At 43.9% G+C, this 24,146-nt stretch overlaps 1 long non-coding RNA gene across 5 annotated transcripts in view; it reads right to left on the minus strand.

Moving 5' to 3' along the window:
• LOC309352216 overlaps positions 1–24,146 on the minus strand; it is a 450,312-nt gene that overhangs the window by 287,540 nt on the left and 138,626 nt on the right. For all 5 annotated transcript variants that reach the window (XR_014161138.1, XR_014161139.1, XR_014161140.1 and 2 more), the window contains one exon: positions 3,693–3,795. This is a non-coding gene — a long non-coding RNA (uncharacterized lncRNA). The remainder of the gene's footprint in view (positions 1–3,692; positions 3,796–24,146) is intronic.

Here is a 24,146-nt window from a genome sequence, read left to right on the forward strand (position 1 = left end):
TACAATGTTTATAGAAAAGTCATTTCCAGATAGGATTGATGCTTGCTTTCACAACACATAAATGCTCTTTGAGGTGCAGGGGAAATTTATTTCTTTTAATCAGTCAGAATGTGAAATGTAAAATTCAATCAAATTCATTGATGCTGTTATTACACTAAAAACATGCTTAAAACACAGCTGAAAATTCAGAATGCAGCATGACTTCCTAATTATGTTTCCTCTACAGAAGTAATTTTCTATGTGCAACAGCCAAGTGCTACTCTACAACAGATAAAGGTCAGGATGTGAGCCTCCATGGATATTTAGTGGGATTTAATTGAAATAACAACAGACTGTTAAGCATGCTGAACCTTTACTCAATCTTGGGAAAAGAAGTAGTCCTTGCCTGCTTACATAGCACCTTTGCTTATGGTTTCTTAGAGCCCTTTCACACATTATGAGAAGCGGCAAAAAGTGAGTGCTCAAATTGGTTTTATTTTTGGCTTTTGGAATCTTTCATGAGAGACTCCCTTCCCACATGCCTGCAGGGTTGTTTAGTCATGACTCTCCTTCAGTTATGCTCATGAGTTCATAGGCTCAAATCCAGTTGCTGTGTGGGCCAACTGGAGCCCATACCTTGAGAGGAAAGGCAATAGCTCAGTGATAGATCACAAACTCTGCAGATATAAGAAGCCAAGTGAAATGATACGTTCACTGTGATGGGAAAGATACCCTACAGAGACACTGGAGAGCTACTAACCAGGTCACTCCTAAACCAAGCCCAGTACCAGTCGATCATCCAGGTTAGACACTGGCCAAGGGCCTCAGAACAACCCACCGTCTTGACCCAGGTGTGCTGCCACTCCACACTGGGCCCAGGGAGGGCTGTTTCAGCAATGGGTGGGCAAGCTTCCCACTACTGAATGGGAGCCAAGGTTCTTCCCTTCCTTGGCAGCCATTAACCATCTTAATTTACCACAAATGTAATGCCCCAGTGAACCCTCTGTAGGGTATAAAATCTACACAGCCTAGCAGGCGTGACGCATCCTGCTTCACTGCTTGAGCTGAAACTACTGTACTACTCTGAAAGTGCTGTACTACTCTGATGCACCATTCTGCCAGCGGATTTAGGGTGAGATCTCACCAGACACTGTAGCCGATGCTGGTGGCAGAGAGGGGCCACCTTAGGGGCTTCCTTTGCCTGAGGTGACTGCTTCACCCTTCTTCAGGGGTGGGCCTATCCTGCAACCTAGCCTAGCTTGTAATTCTAAGATCTATGGTTTTCATAGATTTACAGGCTCAATAGGATCTATGGAATCTGCAAGGGCAGCTGCAGGAGAAAACATAATTGCACAGTTCTGGCAGTGTGTGTGGCTGTCGGATGTACCACTGATTGTGTCATGCTAAGAGCCTCTGAAATCTGGTGCTGGCCCCATACAACCTGTTTCTTGAGCATTCCTTCTGATCCATTTGCATCCCAGAGCCCTTGCACTGCCTTCCCAAAGCCTGGTAAGCATAGTGATGCCTTCCTTACTAGCTTCTGGGAGTATCCCAGAGACCAGTAAGGAAGGCACCTACTTGCTTACCAGAGTCTGGAAATGTTGCGGGAGGGCCTGGGAAGCTCTCAAGGCCCTCCCGCAACCTTCCCAGGCTCCAGTAAGCAGCCCTCTGCTTTGCAGGGGTGGCCAGTTCCGGGGGTTCCTGGCTTTGTGTGATTTTGCCTTTGTGCATAGACCCCCAGAACCCTTGCATAATTGGTGGGCTCGCTATATTAAGGAATGCACAGAGGCACACTGGGATGTATCTGCTAAACACTTCAAGAATAAAACCACACACTTTTATCATAAACTGGGTACCATTGTTGGATCAGTACTGTCTGTGGCCCTGCCCAGCACCTCACTGGAGTCACATATTATTGGATAAATTTCAGTTAGTGAGAGCTAAGGATGTGGACAAGCTTCTTGCAATCTAGTCTGTTGAGTGGAACCAATTCCTGACTGCAGAGGCAAAGAGGTGTGTATACTGTCATCATAGCCATTAACTGATAGGCCCTTCCCCTTGATGTTATGCTTGTCTTGCACAATTAATTCATTAATTCATTTCTTTCATTTTTGCTGCTGGACATTTGCCAGAAGTTAATGGCAGCTGATTTCCTGGGCTCCCAAGTTACTCATGCAAAGCGTGTTCTCCTTCAGGGAGAGCACGTGTTGCGGTGGGGTCTACTGAGCCACCCCTTTGTTGCTGGGTAAGTTCTCCAAGATGGCTAGGGGGCATTGATTGGATTGCCGAGTTGCTGGGGCAAAAGTTATGTTGCTATTTTGGTGGGAGGGGAAAAAGGTTTAAATACTCTGCACGCAGCCTTGTACTTTCTCTTTTGCTGCGTGCAACGGATCACCCGCCCACCCGCCCTAGAATAAGGGGTTGTTGCATTGACCTTGCTATGCCTGTCATGGGGTCGTCTGCCTTTGAGCAGGGGCCTGGTAGGAATTTTTCCACCTGGCAAATTGGCTGGCTGGGTGGTTTTTGCCTACTGCGTAGCAAATCGTCACAACTTGTAAGGTTGTGGTTAGGCATTGGTTATAAATCTGGTGGAGGAGGGGTTTAGGATAGGCTGGGCCTACCCCTCCATGGAGGGGTTCAGGATAGGCTGGGCCTGCCCCTCCATGGTTGCTGCGGAAAGGGAATTCCGTTAAAGGAATCCTGGGGCTTGCCATCTTTTCGTCCAATCCCTGGAATGGGACTAGGGCCGGCAAGCCTTCGGGGAGCAGGCGGGTGAGAGTTGAGGGTCTGTGTCTCAGCTCCAATTCTTCCCCGACTTGCTTTCCCCCGCACTGTCTTTCGGTGGTGCCCGGAAGTCAGTTCTGTCCCCAGGCGGGGGGACAGATAGTCTTAACCAATGCCTAAACAACCACTCACAGTTTGTATTTTAATAAAGTTGTGGCCAAAATCATGCCAAAAATCTTAAACAAAAATTACGTGTCCGTTGTGAGTTATTTTGGGGGGTGGATTGGGGACCTCGACACGCAATATATGTAACGTTTTCCAAGAAATGACCATAACATTATTTCATAAACTCTGTGCCACAAGGTCAAAGAAATGCAATCTGACATCCAGGAATAATTCAGATTCCCTCTTGATGCAAGATTTCTTTTTTTTTTTTTTTCTTGTAAGGGCTTCCAAATAGCTCTTTAATATTTACTGTTTAAAACTTAATGTTTACTGCGTGCAGGCCCCAATCCAGATAAAGTTAGTCACATTTAGCCTGCATCCTCCGCACACTTACATGGGCGTAAGCTTCATTACTTCTGTATAAATTTGTGGATAGTCTCATTGAAATCAGTGAGATTTTAGTCATAGGTAATTTCCCTAATTAAAGTATGACTGACTTTTTTCTGAGTTAACACTATATCATTTAAGGCTTTATGCTCTCACAGCCCAGATTGTGCAATTATTTCCCCAGTTTGCTTGACAATATTATACAGTCCCCCTTGTATAGGACAGTAGGTGAAAAATGCTTCTGACTTGTTAAAACTATGCCACAAAGAGGTATGGTCTGATTCCACTTCTTCCCTACCAAATGCACCACCACAACACTACATGTTGACCAAGGTCAGCCTGTCCTTGTATACAGGGAGAAATGCTATGCATATGTCTTATTGCTCAAGTCAGGCAATGACATTCCCTTTCCACTTAGTGAAAATTGAAAGGCTGACCTTTTCTCTTCTGGTTGGGTGTTGCACATTCTGCTTCTATTGGTCCTCTTTGGTTTCTTCAAAAGTGAAGTGTCAGAGCATTAATCCATGTGGCTATTCTTCTCTAAAATAAATTATAAATATGAAGTTTGAGCTTAATTTTTAACTATATATTTTTTAAAATTATGCTATGAATCTCCTAGAACCCTTTGTCCACCTTTTTACTGTTTCTCCCTACTACCCTGGTGCCTAAACAGCATAAATTCAGTGACATTCATGACACACTTTTTATACAAGTGTTACAGCAGCTGATATTATTCTGTAGAGTTCCAAGGAAAAGTGTGGTGAATCTAACTCAAAGGAATCTGAAATACTACTAGTGCCTGTGTGGAGAGAAAGGTTTCACATTTTGATTGATTCATGGCATTATTTTACTGCCAACAATTCCTAAAGTGCCAGATAAACCTCTAGTCAGTTTAGACAAATAAATAAATTTACTTATTCATTTGGTTTTGAAATATTCAAGCTTTGAAATATCATATTCAAGCGAGCAAGCAACCAACATGCCTCAAAGGAGGCCCACTAGATCCAGTTAACATCAGATCATAGCTTCATCTTATCTTCTAACAAGACAGACTAACAAAATAATTCTTCTATCTGTGTGAGTAAGGTTTTATTCCATTGTATCACTATGTATGTATTGATTTCTGCCAGGAGGACACTAGAAAGGGTTGTTTACATTTTACAAAATGACTATATATGCAAATATGTAATCCCCCAAAATTCCATCTCATTATGTCACATTTCAACACACCTCAGTACCAAAATTATTCTTGCTTTACCCAGTCTAATTTTGGCCCAACCCAGTGAATTTTCCTTTCTTTTTGGCTACAAAGGATGTATTGAATTGACATAAGTTGATCTAAAAAAATCTATGCAAAGAAAGAAAAAATAATAGTGGATAAACAAAGGTCAAATGAGACTGAGTAAATCTATCTGTATCTGTATCTCTATCATATTTTAGACCTTTCAACTGGAGTCGCAGCACATTGTATGGTTTATATTAAAATACTGTACAAATTTCAACAACAACAATAATAATAAAACCCAGCAACCTACAGTAAAATAGAAAAAGCCAACACATCATCACAGCACAACAGTTGGCAACATTATAAACCTCCAAAGGCCAGGCAGAAGGAAGAGGTCTTCATCTGACAATAAGATAACAGGAAGGGATACAAGGTACTAAATCTAGTAATGCAGCTCTGCTTATGCAATGGAACTTCTTCCCCTCCAGTCCCCTTTAGCCTCCTTCCCTCCTGCATCTTCAAAATCAGTTCTGAAGGACTGGGGGTGATACAGCTTAGGACCAAGATACCTCAAAGATCACTTCATCCCATACATACCCAACCAATCACCGCATTCTGTGGGAGAGGTCAGTTCATATGAGGGGGTCAGTTCAGGTCAGTTCACATGGGGGGCAGCATTATGGTATAGTGGCTGTGAGCAATTTAAGGCTTTATAGGTTAACGCCAGCATGTTCATGAGTAAACTAATTGGCAGCCAGTTCTCAGCTGGGCCAGGATTGGCATCATCTGCTTGAACTGTCTTGCCCCAGTGAGTGACCTGGTTGCTGAATTCTGCAGCAGCTGAAGTTTCTAAACCATCTTCAGAGGCAGCTCCATGCACAACTTGTTGAGATAATCTAACCTAGAGGTTACCAGAACCTAGACTGCAGAAGTTAGATTATTATTGTCCAGATAGGGATGCAGGTTGGGCCACCAGCCAAAGCTGATAGGAGACACTCTCTGTGCCACTGAGGCCACCTGACCCACAAGCAACAGTAATGGATCCAGGAATACCCAAAGTTGTGTACCTGCTCCTTCAGAGGGAGTATAACCCCATCAAAAGCAGGCCACCTCCCATCCATCTGGTCTAGGGAACAGGCCACTAATGCTGCCTCTTATTTAGATTGAGCTTCAGTTTCCTGGCTCTCATCCAGCCCATTCCCAAAGTCAGAGAATGGTTCAGAACATCCACTGCCACATGTGCAGATGTAATGGAGAAGTAGAGCTATGTGTCATCAGCATATCATTGACAACGTACTCCAAAACTCCAGATGAGCCCACTCAGTGGTTTCCCACAGATCTTAAACAGCAAGGGGGTCAGAAAATTGCAAACACAAGAGAGTTGTCCCTGGGTGGAAACCTGGCAAACTGCAAACAAATAGGTCCATGTACTTTTGTGCTAGGCAACTTTAAGACTGATCTGGGGGTGGGGAGAACTAAAAAGGATAACTTTCTGGATATAAATCATGTCCTCGGACGGCAAGCTAGACCTGTCAGTCACAAAGCCGCTCTTTTTCCTCTTTCCACCTCACCTTCCTGGCATTTCTCTAAAGCTTAGTGACATAAGTGTTGCTCTTGCAAAGCTGTTCCCTCCCAAAACACTGTGACTGGAGAGTGCTAGAAAAATATTTCCTCCAATTACAAGCTAGAACTGTCATTCACAAGAGAGCTCATTCTCCGCTCCCTCACCCCAACCCGATGTTTGCTCTTCCTTCCCCATCAAGCCACCCTAGCACTGTGATGTTATGGAAAGCTTGGAGACATTCTATTCCCTTGACGCAGACATTTGTCTGCAGCATTAGTCTGATGACTGGATTGTTAAGGTCTTAAGTCCTTCAATGGTCCATGCGTCAGATAGACCTGTCTCATAGAGATTCCGCTTTGCCTCCAACAAGTCTTAGATACCCACTTCATTTTGGGATTCATAGAATCATAGAATTGTAGAGCTGAAAGGTACGCTGTGGATCATCTAGTCCAACCCCCTGCAATGCAGGAATATGCAGCTTGGTAAGTATACCTAATAACCTCTGTTACCTAATAACCTCTGTCATTTGTTGCAGATAAGACTAGATTTTGAAGTATTCCCACCACATATGAATATCTGTGCCAAATAATGCATATTTTCATATTCACATTTTTTTGTGTTTCTGGGTTTAAATACCAGTTATGCAGCCTAAAGCTGCTATTCTATACTCCCTTTCCTAGGTGCAAGCCCCACTGAACCCAACGAGGCTCATTTCTGAGGAAACACACATGTGGCTGCACTGTAAATTAATTCCCTCTTAAAGCAATAGAGCTTGATAGCTTAATTTAAAGAAATAGCTTCCCATTTACTATTAGTAAACGTCATGTTCCATCTAAGCTTTACACTTTCAAAATTTTACGTTTCCTTTTTTCTCCTGTGTTATCAAACCCTATCATATTTTACATAATAAACCTCTGGGCACTGTTTAAAAATTATATCAATTATTTTTTCAAACCAAGGGCCTCAATTGGAAATATTCAACATTTTTTTGAAAAACAAGTAGTCAAAAAGTAGCAAGTCTGGAGGGTGGCCTTTTCAGCATTGGCTCCCCACTTATGGGGTGTTCTCCCCAAAGCTTCTCCCCTGACGCAATTGTTACACATCTTTAGGTGCCAGCTAAAAGCATTGCTTTTTAATCATGCCTTTGTCTTTTAACTATATTTGGCCTTTTTACTTGTGTGGGATTATTATTATTATTAGTAGTAGTAGTAGTAGTAGTGGTTTTAATGTATGCATGTGTTGTTTTGCTTAAAATATTGTAAGTCACTTTGAGTTGCTGTGGCAAAAAAACCTAATAAATTTAGAGCCTTTACTGAGTTTTAAAAATTGTTTAGTGGGTCTACATCTACTGACCTTGCTTACCAATCATGGTTTGTTGGAGAGCAGCAAAAGACAAGAGCTGGCTCACACAGAATACCAAACTTCATAATGTGTTGCTCCCCAGCTCACTAAAAAGAAGAACACAGTGGGAGCTATTCAGTATTTTGTACTAACATTCCAGTAAACCATGGTCTACAGTAAACCACGGTTTATGCCTCACCGTGACATGAGAAAAGAGCCACTGGCATACATATTGGCACTGGAGCTCATATTCATTTCTGACTGTCCTGACCTCCAAGGGATGCTGTGTATCAAGGAATTGTTGAAGGAGTGTTACATAAACTTACACTTGTGCTGTTCAATCTCCAACCTATGCAAAAAAAAACTACTATGCAGTGTAAAACTATTTTAAACCATTATTTTCTTTCTTTCTTGCCTGATGTACTCTTCCTTCCTTTTGCAGGCTTGGGTTTTGATCATGAATCTCTATAGCAGTCGGAACCAATAGCTAATTGTCAGAGTTCATTTTCAATTTTGTCTTTTGGTCAATTAATTTTCGCCGTCAGGTGTCTCCTGATGAAACACATTTGAAAGTAGATGGAACTATTTCCTGCACTGTAACTGTAACGTATTGTTAAGAAAGGCTTTAAAAAGTAATTCCACCCAGTACCTTCACTACTTGACTTAAAAGGCTCTGCTGGAAGCAAGAACTCCAGTGTGAAGAAAAGGGCACAATTTTTTTTCTGCTGGATGAATTAGTACAGAAAAAGTCTTTGTTACTGGGGGTGGTGGTGGGAGTAATTTCATTCTAAATGTACTTCCCATATTAAACAGAATTAAGGCATAAACCCCTTTCTTTTAAAGAGTTAAGATCCTAGCACTATATTTTTAAAGACTTCCTGGTGACCTCTTTTACTCAAACTGAGCCCAAATTAAGTTATGTTAAACTCTTCCTACAGAAGATTTACAAGGACGAGATAAGCGAACTGGCAGATGTTCTTTGATTCATTCATTGGAGGGAAGGGCACTGGAAATGGCTTTGGCACGGAATGACATTTGGAATAATGGCCTGCGATTCTGCTGGCACTTTTAGTGTTAAGCAAGTGATCTAAAAGGTAAAGTGGATTCACAGTGAGAGTCAGCGCCAGTGCACAGGTCGCCCGTAAAAATAGAAGATTCCATTATTCTTCAGGCTCCCTAGAGGGGGCAAGGTCTCTAGCATCATTACCAGGACTAAATCTGACTTTTCTACCTCCCCTAATTTCCTCCTAGTAATTATAGGTCAAGCACTCTTTTGTAAATTATAAAACCTTTGTTCTTATCAAAAATGAATAGTGGAGGGAGGGGGGAAAATGAGAAAGTGTGTGTGTGTATGTATGTGTGTGTTAGGGGAAAAAATTTCAATTAGAAAACCAAGCTAATTTGGTATGACCAAAGACTGTCAGGCATACTGACAGTGCTCTATTATGCAGTCATTTGGGTTCTTTCAAATTAGTTATGTTAATGTCCTGTGAGTGAATGTAACACTTGGATGGGACAAGATTTCTACAATTAATTTCTGCAGTCAGTGGAGAGACAAGCAAATTTATTTTCCCCCTCTCTGGGAATTGGTAGTGGAGGGTGTGAGGTAGAGAGAGTGCATTTAGGAACAGAGTACAAGCTAAACACAAGCCCTAAATAAAGCAGAAACAATGGGAGCCAGTGCCTCCTCATTCATTCAATTGACAATGTTTTGCAGCTTAAACCTGTTTTATTAATTATGTTTGACATTTCCTTAATTAGTTTCATTTACACCAAATCAATCCCTACTGCTGGATGGCATCATTTATCATTTTGAAAAATTTGCATACTGAGTGCTGACTTTTTCTACTTAATTATACATTAAAAGTGTCAAGCGTGCTTGCTGCCTGGCATTATCTGCGCCAGAAAGGTTTGTGGCTGGACTGTGATGGTATTAATCATTAAGAGCCTCCAAGTGCTTCTGGGTAATATCTGGGGAGTAAGAATGACTCTCGTTTTAACGCTAAAGAGCAGACGTGCTTTTGTAAAATGACCCAGAGCAAAAACAAAATAAATGACCTAAAACATCCGGTCTACTGTAATGCTTTGCTCTTTCAACAGAAAAATGCTCTGGGAAAAAAGAAAATGTTTACTGTTAACTATTAGCCTCCTGCGCATTAAACTTGGAGAGACAATTCCACAAAATAGCTCGGGTTTTGTGAGAGGGAAAACATGACATTTCGGTTAAGTATGAATTGATGACTTTCTAACAGACCAATCAAAGTTGTGTGTGAGAGCGCATGCATGTGCCGTCCTGGGTTTCGGAAGCTTCTGTCATTAACCTCCTCTCACTTATAACACAAAACAGTAAAACACCAAAGGTACTTATTACCTCGGTTCGGATTTCCCATTGGTTTTTATGTTGACTATGAGGAAACAATCAGTCATTTTTGCGCCTGTAAGCAAATGAATACTGTCACATTTTCCAGGCAGCCACAAAACAAAGCCTACCAAGCACGAGGTCATTTCTGACTGTGAGAGAAATGAATAGAAGCAAGGCACAGCATAATGTATTCCTAACCTAGTTGATTCTGAAGTATTTACACACCGGTGCAGAGATTTAATGGGGAAAGTGCAGTCACAGTGTTGACAATTCACAGGTGCTCTTCCGCTCTCAGAATGCCAGGAAAAGCAGCTGCCTTTGAAAACCTTGAGCTAGCCAGCCACCTTTTCCATCATGCCTGCCCTTTTCCAGGATGCCTGTGTCTAGTTCTGCCACTTAGCTCTACCACTAATGTGTCACTTCAGAAAAGATTTTAAAAAATAAAAGCCAATCCGTGTAGGAAAACAAAGCGTCTAACACAGTGAGAGTCTCTGAGATGTTGAAAGGGTCTTCGGTTTAGGATTGCGACCTGCACTGCTACAGTCAATTGAAGTGATGCTGCTGCCTTTAGTCACAATAAAATAGGTAGCAACTCCATCAACAATGTTACTTAAAGCTACTTATCACCAATGCATCATCCTGTCTTTTGGGACATTCCAGAGGTGCTTCAGATCCTCTTGCACATCAAATCATCCATGCATTCAAGGCAGTTTCTATTATGCCCTGTTCTTGGGCTCATTGGCTGTGCTGACAGTCCAAAGGAGGGGTGTGTTGTCCACTAGTATGCATGGGGTCTCTCTTCTCGCTCTACATCCTAATTGGGATGGATTCTTTGAGAGGCAAGCAAGCAAATTTTCATTTTGCAGTACTAAAGCTGCTCATCCCTCACTTAAAACACAGCTTCAAGGTCAACACAGGAGAGTCAAGCAGTGTCAATTGCTCCCACATTCCCTCCACACACCTATGCAACGTCATTAAGAACTAAAGGGGCAAGCCAAATGGTAGCCACTGGCCCATTTGACTTCAAGGAGCAGCAAGGCTTCCACTTGGCTGGTAGTTTTGGACTGTGGCAGTGAAGACTGGAAGGTAGCCTGTAGCGATCAAACCCATTCGGCCCAAGCTATCCCACCTTGTTTCTTCGCTACTTGTAATACAAAGATGAAAATATCTGGAAAACTTCTCCTGACTGAAAAATGCAATGTACAGTAGTTCAAAAGCATTTTCACCCTTGGCTGCAAAGAGGCAAATGTTGGGAAGAAAGTGAGGAGACTTCCCTTTTGCATAGGCAGTCAGATCAAAGCACCTTCACCTCAATCCAACCACTTTTAGTTAATTAATTGGGGTAGGATTAGCGAGACACATCTGCATATGTGTTCCACTAAAAGTATAGCAGTGCTGATGGATAGCCTCTGAATCAAACTATAACCTATCCATGTTTCATTTCTTTAAATGAAATGTGCATTTAGATGGGTGCAAGGGTGCATTGCCATCCACATACTTCCTCCACACGTTATACATAACTATGTATAACTAGAGCTAGATTAGGGTGGGTTTCTTGCAGCATGGTGCTGTCAAGTTATGAAATCACTACTGTAGTGAAGCGAGATATTAAATATCAGATAGATTGCATGGGCAATGAGACTGCTTTCCTTCATGGTGATGTCTTTACATAGTCAAATGTGATTTGCTGACATGTTGACATCATGTTCACCCAGGGACCCCGATAAGGAACAAGCAAAGATGAAGCCCTTTCACGTAAAAACAACACAGGGCTGTAGGGTGGGGAAAGACTAACTGCAAACAGCTAAGAACATGCTGGATTTGAGTGATGAACCTTTGAACTGCAGGTGGAAACTTCTTAGTAAAGTACCTTCTCAAACACTGAACTGATGTTGCCCATCCTGGCAAGCCACTGGGTTCTCTGATTCAGGAAGGTGTGTAAGAGGGCTTCCGGTTCCAGCTGAACCTTGATTGAGCAACAAGGTTTTCCTGAATGATACCATGCTCCTGTATTCTTGGGTCCTGACCTGGCTTTCTCCCTCCAGTTTTAATTTGCTCTTCAGTCCTGCTACTTGCTTTGACCATGGTTTTTGACTTAACTTTCAGTCCTGTCTGCTGACTGAGCCAATGACTCCTGGTTACCAGCACAATTCTTACCTCATGTTGCTGCTCACGTCCCAGCCCAGAGAACAGCCACAAGACTGAATTAAATAATGGAAGTGTAACTACTTGTTCAAGGACCTTTAGAGATTCCAACTTCTGCATCAAAAGCAGGAGCTCACAAAAAGTTGCTGCAAAACTATAACAGCAGCAATATTGAGTAATCTTATATTTATTGAATGTCATGTTAATGTTATTTTCATTTCTCAGTATTTATAATCCAGAAGGCATGCAGCTTTCCCCCACAATGGTTTTAAGCCTATTTGATCTCATTGACTTCTCCATTACTAAATGGGGTTAAATCCAAGCATTGTAATTTAACTGAGCTGTCATTTAGGTTGATAGTAATTTAGTAAGTAAGTAAGAGAAATAAAACTGCTAAAGCAAGCCTGTTTTCTTGACAGTCTATTAACTATGCCCACCCTCATGTTAGAACCCAAACTTCCTGTGTTTAATATTCAAGTTCATTTTCGAATGCTTGCCTATTAACATAATGTATGCTATTTTGCAAGCCTGGTCAGAGAATCTGTAACTAAATAATTTTCAAGTTTCCTTCATACCAAATGCATTATATGCAGTGTGAAATTATTTCTCCACTCTGTCCTGTTCAGAACAGAGGAGCAAGACACAATATAATTCATAACTGTAGCCTAGAATTCTGAAAAGATTGCATGTACATGTATAATGGCTAGGCTTTAATTAGTGTTTAATTGTGTATTTTAGCTGATCCCTGCTGTGCTGCTGATAATACTAAAATCATATATGCTGGTATTATAAATGATATCCCCCTTCATATAGTGATACATGCTTATGCAGTGAAACTCTCGTTTCTTGCATTTTTGCCTGTTATGTGGGTTAAAAATCAATCCCTAATCCACATATTCCTAAGCAAACCTCAAAGTGTCCAGGCTCTGCCAATAAGAACACCTACCTTGTCAATTTGGGGATTGGATGGACCAAATCTTGAACCATACACCCATATTCCATGCTTTTTCATGTTAGAACCCAAATCTTCCATTCTGGACACTCTCATAGACATTTTCAAAAACTACTTAGCTAGCCTATTAAGAGAATTGGTATCCTCTGCTTGGAGGGAAAAACCCAAAGAGGTCTTTGAAGGACTGCTTCCTTTGGTATATGACTGCCTGCACACTTCAGACCATATGAGACAAAGGCCCTGCTCCCCGTTCCTCCACCACTGGAAGCGTGAGAGGAGAATACAAGGAGTGAGGCCTTTTACGCTGTGTCTTTGACTCTGTGAAGTGCCCTCCTTTGGGAAGACCATCTTTACCTCTTTACTTTTTGATACTTTGTCAACACTATGTTATTCTAACAAGTAATTAAGGATGTCTCGTGGCTCTTTATCCTGCTGTACTTTTGGTTTCAAGTTATGTTGTTCTAACTCTGTGCATTGCTTATTACTGTAAACTGTGGCATAAATGGGGGGCCACAGGGGCATTGGCCTCGGGCGCAAAATTGTTAGGGGCACAAAATTTCAACACCCAGTGCTGCCTCACTACAGCTTTGTGCTTCCATTGCTGGGCTCCGTTGAAAACAGCTTCTCCATGTCAACCAGGAAGTGACCTCTCCATACAATGTAACAACTCTTCTTTTCTTATCTCTGTGGCTGCAATCTCCTGGGTTACGTGGATGTCATTAGGCCATTGAATGCACATGTGGATGCCATCCATTTCCCACCTATCCCCTCTGCACTGCCTCGGGGGCTGGCAACCTGTGCTACACCAATGACTGTAAATATGGAATCTGCTCCCCGAGAGAGTGATGGTCATCAACCTGGATGGTTTTGAAACAGGATTAGCCAAATTCATTGGGAACAAAGCAATCAATGGCTACTAGTCACAGAGCCAGCGCAGCCATTAGGCAGGCGTAGCCTCTATTTCAGGAGGCAGAAGCCCCCCAGGCAGCACACCAGTGGGTGCATCAGCTGCCCCACAGCCTCTGTCAGTGGTGGAGAAGCACTGCCACCATTGGCACAGGTTTTGCGCAAGATCACAGCCATTTTGGGCAATATCCTGCCTGAAACTAGCCGTGATGGCAGTGTCCTGCCTCTGCTGTTGAGGATAGTATGCCTCTGACAGGCAGATGCTGAGAATCACAAGTAGAAAGAGCTCCATTGCACATTCATGTCTTCCTTGCAGGCTTCCATAGGGGCATCTGAGTGTCCACTATGAGAACAGGAAGCTGGACTAGATGGGACATTGACAGCATTATTATGGCTATATTTCTTGCCTTATACAACTGCTACCTCTCAAGATTGTTTAACTTGATATTGTTATTGAAAGTGTCTTCCAAACTGTGGACCTTCAAATAAATCATACTTCACTCTTTTGTCTGAATACAGTAATTAAATATTTTTGGCTATTTCTAAGATTCTAGGTGGTTATCAAACACAAAACATAAAATCACAACTAAAAGATAACTTGGACAAAAGAAAGCCCTTGCATTTTCCCATGTTTCCATATAGGAGAGCCTCCCTGGGAGGAAAATGGGGTTATTAACACAAAAAAATCATTTCCCTATACTTCAGGATATGGTGCGTTGTCAGACAATAAATTCACATAATTTGTATTTACTTTTGTACTACACTTAGATACTGTAATACATGGTATATATTATTTTTAAAAAAATAATAATCAAGCATTTCCAAAGATGTATGTGGAAAGCAAAGACTTCTCAGATGACTGCTAGAGTGGGAAGTTCTGTGTGCTTATCCTCATTAAATGTAAATAGTTGCCTGGCAATGAAAGCAGTGGGGAAGTTCTGCTTGTATGGGAGCTCTGGGTGAGCATTGAAGCACATATAGAGCTTTGACTTGGAAATCATCTCTCCTTCTGCAGCCAAGTATTCTAGAGAATTAATGTAATGGTAGTGTAAAAGATTATCTCCGTATGGCCATCTATAAATTATTTACCAAACCTCCTCACTGAACTAACTATATGCTAGTTCAATATTTTCATGTAACATATAAAATATGGATTGGTAATTTTACAGTTGGGAGGGGGGAGAATGTTTATTCCTTTTCTATGTGTTCTATGAATTGTGCAGACTGAAAATAGCCCTTGTCACCAAGTATAATTCTGAATTTTGAGCTAGCCAAGAGTTTTAGTGCTTTCTAAACCTAATGAACTCCTGTATCTCCAGAGGCATAGCTGACCTCCGGTGGGTTAGTATCACTTTCATTACTTTTCATTCATGATCCTTTTCTTGACCTTCAAATGACAATACAGGTACACAAAACATATAATGGCAGCTACATGGATACAGTTCTGTTTATTGATTTAAATATAACATAATATATTTAAATAACTGGTTATCTTTTCAATACCTATCTGGATTAGATGAATTGCCTGTTTAATTAGTTAGGATTATTTTAGAGGGTGATCTATTTGCATTAATGAATTGGCTTTTTGTCCTGGTTAATGAATTAAAGTTGGAGCTTTTGTCTTAACTCTGTGGAAGAAACTGATGAGCTGGTTACAAGGGACTCTAGTGGTTAGATTAATGCATTGATATCAGATTGAACACTGAAAAGTTAATTGACTCAATAGAAATAGTTTTATAAGCTGTGAGTTCTTTTGATTTGTACATGAATTAATCAATGAAGGATCTCTAACAAGTACATTTCTGCAGTTAATTGCTAAATACATATAATAGTAATATCAGTCAGAAACAAATTGAACTTTATTGGGTAAAGTGGTTATGGTGAATAAATTCAATAGCCTTTATGTGATTAAGCCTTTCTCCAGACTCATATATCTTTTCTTGGGCAAGGTGGGTGCCTGCTGTGCAATGCCATACACTCTTGGATTATAATGGCTATCTGGATTGATCTCAATGTGATTTCAAGTATCATTTCAGCCCTGGTCTCCCAGATGGGGAGTATAAGCGTAATTTTACTAGACCTTTCAATGGATTTTGATACCATCAACCCTGGTTGCACTGCAACTAAACAGTAAATGTTAGGATCAGGTCTAGATAGTTATCCACATCCTGATTGATCCTGCTAGTGTACAGATCAGACCACTGCAATGCACTGTACATAGGGCTACCTTTGGAAACTTCAATTAATCCAAAATACAGCTACTTAACAACGGTGTTCACGTATTAAAAATTATCTCATGCCCATTTTTAAGCAAATGCACAGACTCCCAGTCTTTTCGTTTCCAAAACTCAAAGTGCTGCAATTTACCTTGAAAGTTCTAAATGACCCTGGACCATATCCCTAAAGGAGTGTCGACTCTTGCTTGAACCTGTCCAAACCTTACAACCATCCCTGGAGGTCTTTTTTGAAGACCCACTTTCTCCAGCTCTCAGAAAGAAGCTTTGTGGTGTCTATATAAAAGGCTTTCTCAGCAACAGCAGCCTGTATGTGAAATGTTTTATCCAGGAAGGCTTGTCCAGCACCAGAATTGACCTTTATATCTGCCCAGGGTTAGCAGCCTATTATCAAAGCTGGTTATTTATTAAACATTTATATTTGGTGGCATTTAACTTAAGATTTAATCAGAGTAGACCCATTGGAAGTAATGAATATGACTAAGTTAGGTCCACTAATTTCTGAATAAATGTTGTTGCCTACCACCAATTTCCTATGGTTTTTATTCACAACTTTGTGTTCTGCTAGCATCTGCAGCCTGTCTATCAAATTTTATTTGTATTTATTGCTGTTTTATGTGAGCTGCCCTGGGCATTTTTAAAAACCAAATATACATGTTTTAAATACTAAATGAATAATAGAATTCCATTTCTAAGAACAGTGGTTTTTTGAATGAAAAACTATTACAGAATAATTACTATACGGAAAATCATGAATCAGCCATAGTCTATTATAAAATTGAAGAAATGGTTAAGAATTACTGGTAAAATTACCAAGAAATGTGTTATTTCTATTGATTTGTGGTATTGTGGAGAATGACCGCTCCCCACTTAAAACGGGGGGCGCCTTTTGCGTGGACGCGTGCAGCCCTGGATCTGGAGTGGCCCCATCAGCATAGGCTTTGCCTTCCCCCAGGTGGGATACCTGGAGGTCCCCGCCTACCCCAGCGAGTTGTCCAATCCCACCTGGGGGAAGTGTTGCCAGGGAAACCAGGCCAGGTAAGGGGAGGGATTACCTGCCCACACAATAGAGGGTGGATCTTAATTGTTAATCCTCACTTGGCTCCAGAGCTTCTCCTGGAAGGACGTCGCTGGACTTCCTTGCTCCAAAAGGTAAGCCTGGGGCCTTTGGCCTCCCCCCCCCCCCCCCCGCGATTGGGTTCCAAGGGCTAGCGGGGGGGGTAATGGATTCCAGGATCCCCCTTTTTAAAAGGGGATCCTTTTCCCTAGGCGGGCCCTGATGCCCTGGGGTGCTGGGCGATGGCATGGGGGCCCCTCTGGCTGCCCCCCCATGCCTGCGGGGGCGTGTGGGCCGCGGGGGGGGCAATGCCACACGCGGCCCCTTCCCCTTTCCCTGCCAGGCCTGGCGCCCCTGGGGTGCGGTGGGTGGTGGCGGAGGGGTCCCCGGCCACCCCCCAGGGCCTTTGTGGCCTCCAGGCGGCCTTTTTTTTAGGCCGCAGGGAGGCCTGCCGCGTTTTGGGGGCCTTACTAGGCCTCGGGGGGGCTCCGCGGCCTAATCGGGCCTTGGGCGGCCCCGGAACCTCCCCTGGGCGGCGGGGGCCTTCCTGCCGCCCCCGCGATTGTGTGGGGGGGGCGCAGGCCGCGCCGTGTGGCCTCCCCCCAGCTCCGGGGGCCTAGCTGGGCCTCAGAGAGGCCTGGCTGGGCCTCGGGAGGCTCCGAGGCCTAATCGGGCCTTGGGCAGCCCCGGGCCCTCCCCTGGGCGGCAGGGGCCTTCCTGCCGCCCCCGCGATTGCCGGGGGGGCGCAGGCCGCGCCGTGTGGCCTCCCCCCGGCTCCAGAGGCCTAGCTGGGCCTCAGAGAGGCCTGGCTGGGCCTCGGGAGGCTCCGCGGCCTAATCGGGCCTTGGGCGGCCCCGGAGCCTCCCCTGGGCGGCGGGGGCCTTCCTGCCGCCCCCGCGATTGCCGGGGGGCGCAGGCCGCGCCGTGTGGCCTCCCCCCGGCTCCAGAGGCCTAGCTGGGCCTCAGAGAGGCCTGGCTGGGCCTCGGGAGGCTCCGCGGCCTAATCGGGCCTTGGGCGGCCCTGGAGCCTCCCCTGGGCGGCGGGGGCCTTCCTGCCGCCCCCGCGATTGTGGGGGGGGCGCAGGCCGCGCCGTGTGGCCTCCCCCCGGCTCCGGGGGCCTAGCTGGGCCTCAGAGAGGCCTGGCTGGGCCTCGGGAGGCTCCGAGGCCTAATCGGGCCTTGGGCGGCCCCGGAGCCTCCCCCGGGCGTCGGGGGCCTTCCTGCCGCCCTCCGATCCTGCCTCCCCCGGCTGCAGAGGCCGCTGGCAACTCTGAACCTCCCCTGGGCAGCAGGGGGGATCTCTGCAGCCGGCGGGTTTACCCCCCCTGAGTCGGCCCCGGGGGACAGTGTGGGTCCCTGCTTGCCCCACCCCCCCTCAAACTGTGTGGCGGGGGGTGGAACCACATCACGGGGCCCTGCCAACCCACTGTAGGACTGGTCTCTGCTGGGGGCGTGCAGGGCCTGCTTGGGGGTGGCCACATGGCGGCGGCCATCCTGGATCTGGCCGCGTGGCAGCGGTCATGCCTCGGTGGTCCTCAGGCACACCTATAGCCTCATTAGGTACGTATTGGTTTTACATATCGCCACCATGACTTGCCAGCAGGTGCAGCGGACAGCAGGCATCGTGCTCATTATCGTCGAGGGGAGACCGCCAATGGACCTCAACCGAAATCTGTGCAGTAATTTCTAAACTATTGCTTGTTTTATTTTGCAGCCTTCAGTAGCGATTCCTGCTGTGACTCAGTTCTTGCCTTATGTCCTCCCCTCCCATTATCTGTACCATTACCTTTATCACTAGTGTGTTTTTGCAAATTGATAGCGGGCATTTCCTACCAATCATTGCCCCCCCCCTTGTTTTCCGGATTCCCTAGCATACCCCACTCTATCAGCCCCACACCATGCCGCCAAAGCGTCAGGCTGCTTCTCCTCCCCGCACCAGAAGGGGCACTGTAAGGGGCGCACCCACCAAGCCTGCCCAGAGACAGGCGACTGGACAGCGGAAGGCGCGTCCGACCAGGGAGGAGCAGGCCAAGCCCAGAAAGACCGCGCCCAAGAGGGCAGCGGCACCTAGAGGGCCTTCTGGGTCCATAAGCCCACTAGCCTTGGCAAGCCACGCCAGCAAGGGGTCGGCCGCCAAGCCGAGACGTACAGAGAGCTCCTCCTCTACCCGCTCCTCCCTTAGTAGCAGTCTCTCGCACTCGGCGCGTGGTGACAGTAGGGATAGGACCATTGCCCGGCTGAGGCGCCGTCTTGAGCGGCGGGATTCGCGCAGAGGGCGCTCTGTGTCACCTCACAGACGCAGGCGAGGACGCAGTAACAGCTCCGCTGACCGCCGTGCTCAGGAAGGGGGATCACGCTCATCATCCGCATCCACCTGGCGCAGAGGTAGGTCCCCCCGTTCCAGCTCCTCAGACAGGTACAAGAGTGACAAGAGCCCTGAGTCGCGCAGATCGCGTCATCGCGGGAGGAAGCACCACAAGTCCAGGAGGAGGGGCCACAAGTCCAAGAGGGACTCGTCTGGATCATCTAGTTCCTCAGGTAGGTCCAGCTCCACTGATAGTGAACAGGGGGGGAGCATCAAAGGCTATTGGGTTACAGGCCCCGACGCCCCAGGGCTGCCGCACTGGGTCTGGCGGCGCCGCAACCGGAGGCACAGGCGTGAACATGGTGCTATCGCGCCTTGCGGGGAGGAGGGCATTGACTCCAGAGGTAGAATTAGGAAATCCAACCACAAAAGAACCGACCAGCCCCCAGGCATTCGCCTGCGCGAGAAGTTGCGGGAACGCATCCTTAATGGGGAGTTCGTGGATTTGTTTGATCTGCTATCCCCTGCCGCTTCGACAGCCCTAAAATCTAAATCCGCCGAGCAGAGGAAAAAAGATAAAAAAGTGAGTGTTGAGCGTACCTTTCGTAATTGGCTCACTGCATACACCACTTACATGGGTATTATAGTCGCTAGTTACCCTGACAGGGGTTGGCACCTGACCAACTACCTACTCATCATCCTAAAGGCTGAAGCCATGTCCGGGGGGGAGGCGGCACTCGCCTATGACCAGGCATTCAGGGAACGGGCGGCGGTGGACGACACAGTTAGATGGGATATCAAAGATGATGACGTGTGGTCTGAGTTGGTGTCGCCGCTCTTCAAGAAAGGGCCCGACAATGTGAAGCAGTCCAAATATCAATCCAAGGCCCCCAAGAGATCTTGCTGGATTGAAGAAATTGAAGAAATGGTTAAGAATTACTGGTAAAATTACCAAGAAATGTGTTATTTCTATTGATTTGTGGTATTGTGGAGAATAGTAAGATCATGAATTAATTAACAAATCTATAGTGTTAAGACAAATAAAATTTGTCATCCTTGCTATGCAGTTTAGAGTCAGTTAATGTTATACAGGATGTATGAATACACAGAAAAGTGGTGAAATAAGTTCATATTTTCATATGGCAGCTAAGAAAAGAAGAGGAAGACATGATAAGGGGGGAGGAAAAGGGCCTTAGGCAGTTATAATAGCTGAGGATATCAAAACTGTATTTTAAAAGACCTGAAGGAGTTTGAGAAAAGAAAAAGTAAGAAAGTAAAGAAGCGAGTAGGAGAAAGAACAGGTAAAAAAAGGTATAATTTAGGGAAAGGGATCCATTAACTGCTGGTGGTAATTAAGAAGGTTCAGTTCCCATAGGTTGTTTTTAACTGACTAAATCCATTTTAAACCTTTCCTTTCCTTTTCCTCCTTCCCTTCTGTATCTCTTCTTTTTAATCTGTAAACCTGAGGACATGGCATGGTCTGTCTGTCTCTCTCAAAAATGGGCATAAGCAGCTTTAACGGGACTATAAACTGACCAGCTAAGAAAATGGCTATCTAGAAAAGGGAAAACCACCCAGCTCTGCTCAGAAACCCACGAGTGTTTTGCAATCAGGAACTCTGAGCAGCCACAAATACCCTTGCTAAATCAGGGTTGTATAACCCTAACATGATACAGGTGGTTTTGTTTTTAAGTTATACCCTTAGTATTTGTGTCAGCTGCCTTGTCAAATTTTTAAGAGTTTAAGTGAATAAATATTTCTCTCTCTCTCTCTCTCTCTCTCTCTCTCACACACACACACACACACACACATATATATTATAATATATATATATATATATATATATATATATATATATATATATATATATCTCATTGTACTAAATGTTTGCATTGTGGACCAGTAGTCTAGCAGTAAAATTAAATTTAATTATTTGAAAATATGCTAATGAGGATAAAAAAAGATTTATAAAAGGTGGAGGATCTATAAAGAAATGCATGGATATGTTTTAGCCCATTCTGTGGTTAAAATGAAAACTTAATTGTCTGGGTACTTCTGGACACTGGGAAAGCTTTTGACAGACTTAAATAGCCCTTTTTTTTATATCCCTTTTCCAAATGTAACATGGGAATAATTTTATTAAATATAAATGTATAATATAGTGCTAGGGCTTGGGCCAATGGTTTCCCTCAAAAAGATTTACACTTGGCAGAGACCAAAAACAGTATTGCCCATTATTACCCTGACTTTTCACCACGTCTATAGAACTTATTTTACAAGTGTTTGTGTTCCTCTCTGTTCTCCATAGTTGGGCAAGGAATCTATTTCCAGAAGGAAGCCTTCTTGACTTTTCTAATCCTTGAGACTAACTAACCTTTTTGAACTTCACTGTACTTTTTCTCATCTGTGGTATCCATTCTAGCTGACCTATTGTTGCAATATTAAATAACCTCCAAGTATTTTGGAAAGAGATTTGACCCTTCTGACTTTTCCTTTAAAATGCTTTTCAATTAGTCTTCTCTTTATTATTATTTTTTTCCTCATCTGAAGTCAAATGTGACTGTGTTGGGTCACTGTTTTCAGATGGTTCAATAGTACATCTCACATTAGGACTTGGGTGCCACTTAGGTCTAGGTCATACCCGCACACACTGGTCAGTTCCATGGACAATAATTTCTAGGACAATAATTTAGAATCAAATAGAATTATGAATGCAAGAAGACTGGTCGATCTCTACTGAAATGAATGGAAAAATCCCAGGCCTGCAAGAGTTCCATGGGCAGTGATCAGGCGATTAGGTTCTGGATCAGGGCATTTAAGTTTGCCAAAATGTTCTTGACGGGGGGGGGGGTGTTAAAAAAATAGGGGGCAATTTGCTTTATGTAAAACAAAATATACAACTCAACCTACTTGGCAAAAAAATCTTTCTCCAAATGGCAGGGGCGGTGCGGGGTAAAACAACCCTCTGAAAATTGGATTCTTCTTCAGAGATGATTTTTTTTTTTCATTTTTGTCTTTTAAAAAACAAACAAAACCCAGCCACAGATCCAAAGGGTGATTTGGATGCTCCCAAGTGTCCCATGCCCCTATTGGGACAGAATATACATGGGAAAGATGCTTCTCTATGACACAGCATTGTCACAGGACATTCTTAGGAAATGATGGCTGCCCCCATTGGTCACAAGATGAGCAACTATATTTGCCCTAAGAATACTCTGGGAAATGTCATAACATAGCTTTATTCCTCAGTATATCAGGAATGTGACTGGGCTTCTAAGAGCAACCAAGTCATCACTTGAGGTGGCAGCAAGACCTTTTTTGCTACCTTCTATTTAAAAGGCAAGTAACAAAATATCTAACATTTGGAAGTCTGCCGGTCTCCCCATCTCCAGGCTACTAGATAATTCCCTCCACCTTTGAGAGAATGGACAATCCTGTGAAAAGATGGGATATTCAACCCAGCTTCAGTTTACCTAGACCTGGATCCCAAAAAGATTTGAGGGGAGCTTTACACATGCTTCTGCTCTGAGGCCTTCCTGTATTTGTTTGTTTTTTTACTGCAAATCCATTCTGGAAACATCAGGGACATATAATAACCAACAATGTATAGCATTCACTTGGCAACAGTTATCCTATCAGAGTGCATCAAAGATGGGAAACAGAGCCATTTCCTGGCATTGTTGAAAGACCAGTACCATCAGGCTCCTCTCCCTGAACTGTTTCCATCAGTACTACTTCAAAACCTGTTCTCTAATTTTTCACGTTTTCTTCTTCCACAAAAAGGCTTCCATTGTTCTGCCTTGCTGCACTTTAGAATTTCGGGGGGGGGGTTGAGCTTTGTGAACCTTTACAAAGTGGCTAAGAGTGGCATGGTTTTTCTCTTTCATTTTTCTGCAAAATATTTCCTCAACACTCTGAAGGCTCCTCAGCTGCCTGGACTTCCTGATTCAGATAAGTCCCATAGGAGGAGTTACCTCATGGTGTCCTCCCTTGGGCTTTAACTGAAGAGGATAAAGACTGGCTTCCAAGTGCCTGAGACTGATGTACTCACTGATTTTGTGTTTAAGGGAAGACCTTCCTTAAAAACAAGAAAGAATAGTTGCCATGTGCAGGTGCCAGCTTTCCCTCACTTACAGAAATGCTCAGCTGAGGACATCCAGGGGCTTTCAGGAAGGCTACAAAGTGCAAACCTCTAGAGATAGGATTTGCAGAATGAAGGAAAGGAACACTCAAATACATCTGAGCCATGAGAATTTCACTGAAATTTTCCCACCCCTTTGATAATGTCCATGCTTCTTTCTTACTAATTGACAGAGGAAAGTACAAAAAGGTACCTACGTAGTTTCTGCTGGTCACTATGAGAACAACTTTGTAAACTGAAGACGTGGTGCCTGAGTTTGCTTATTTTCCTCACCCCTTTTTCCTGTTGTGTCAAGCCTTTTAGACTGTAAGCCTGCAGCCAGGTACTATCTGCTTTTTATTTCCTTTTTGTAAGGTCTTTTGGAAGCTTTTTCAGCTGAACACAGAGATAAATAGATTTCATACTAACTGGAAAGCTGCAGTATGCACAGAAGCACTTGGACCTAAGAAGCTCTGTGGAGCTCACCCTAAACAGATAAATGTCAAAAATTGCAGCAAATTGAGGTTAGTTTTATTGTTCTTCTGGAAGGACTATCAACATTTGATGGCAAATGTTGGCAATTTCTTGTTTCTGACATTCATAGTAATATATCACAGCTGAAATATGTTTACTTAGCTTATGATTAACAGAACTCATAGAAGTGTTTTCAGAATGGAATG

This window comes from Podarcis erhardii (assembly GCF_964252035.2).
Source record: "Podarcis erhardii genome assembly, chromosome: 11".
Taxonomy (NCBI): domain Eukaryota; kingdom Metazoa; phylum Chordata; class Lepidosauria; order Squamata; family Lacertidae; genus Podarcis; species Podarcis erhardii.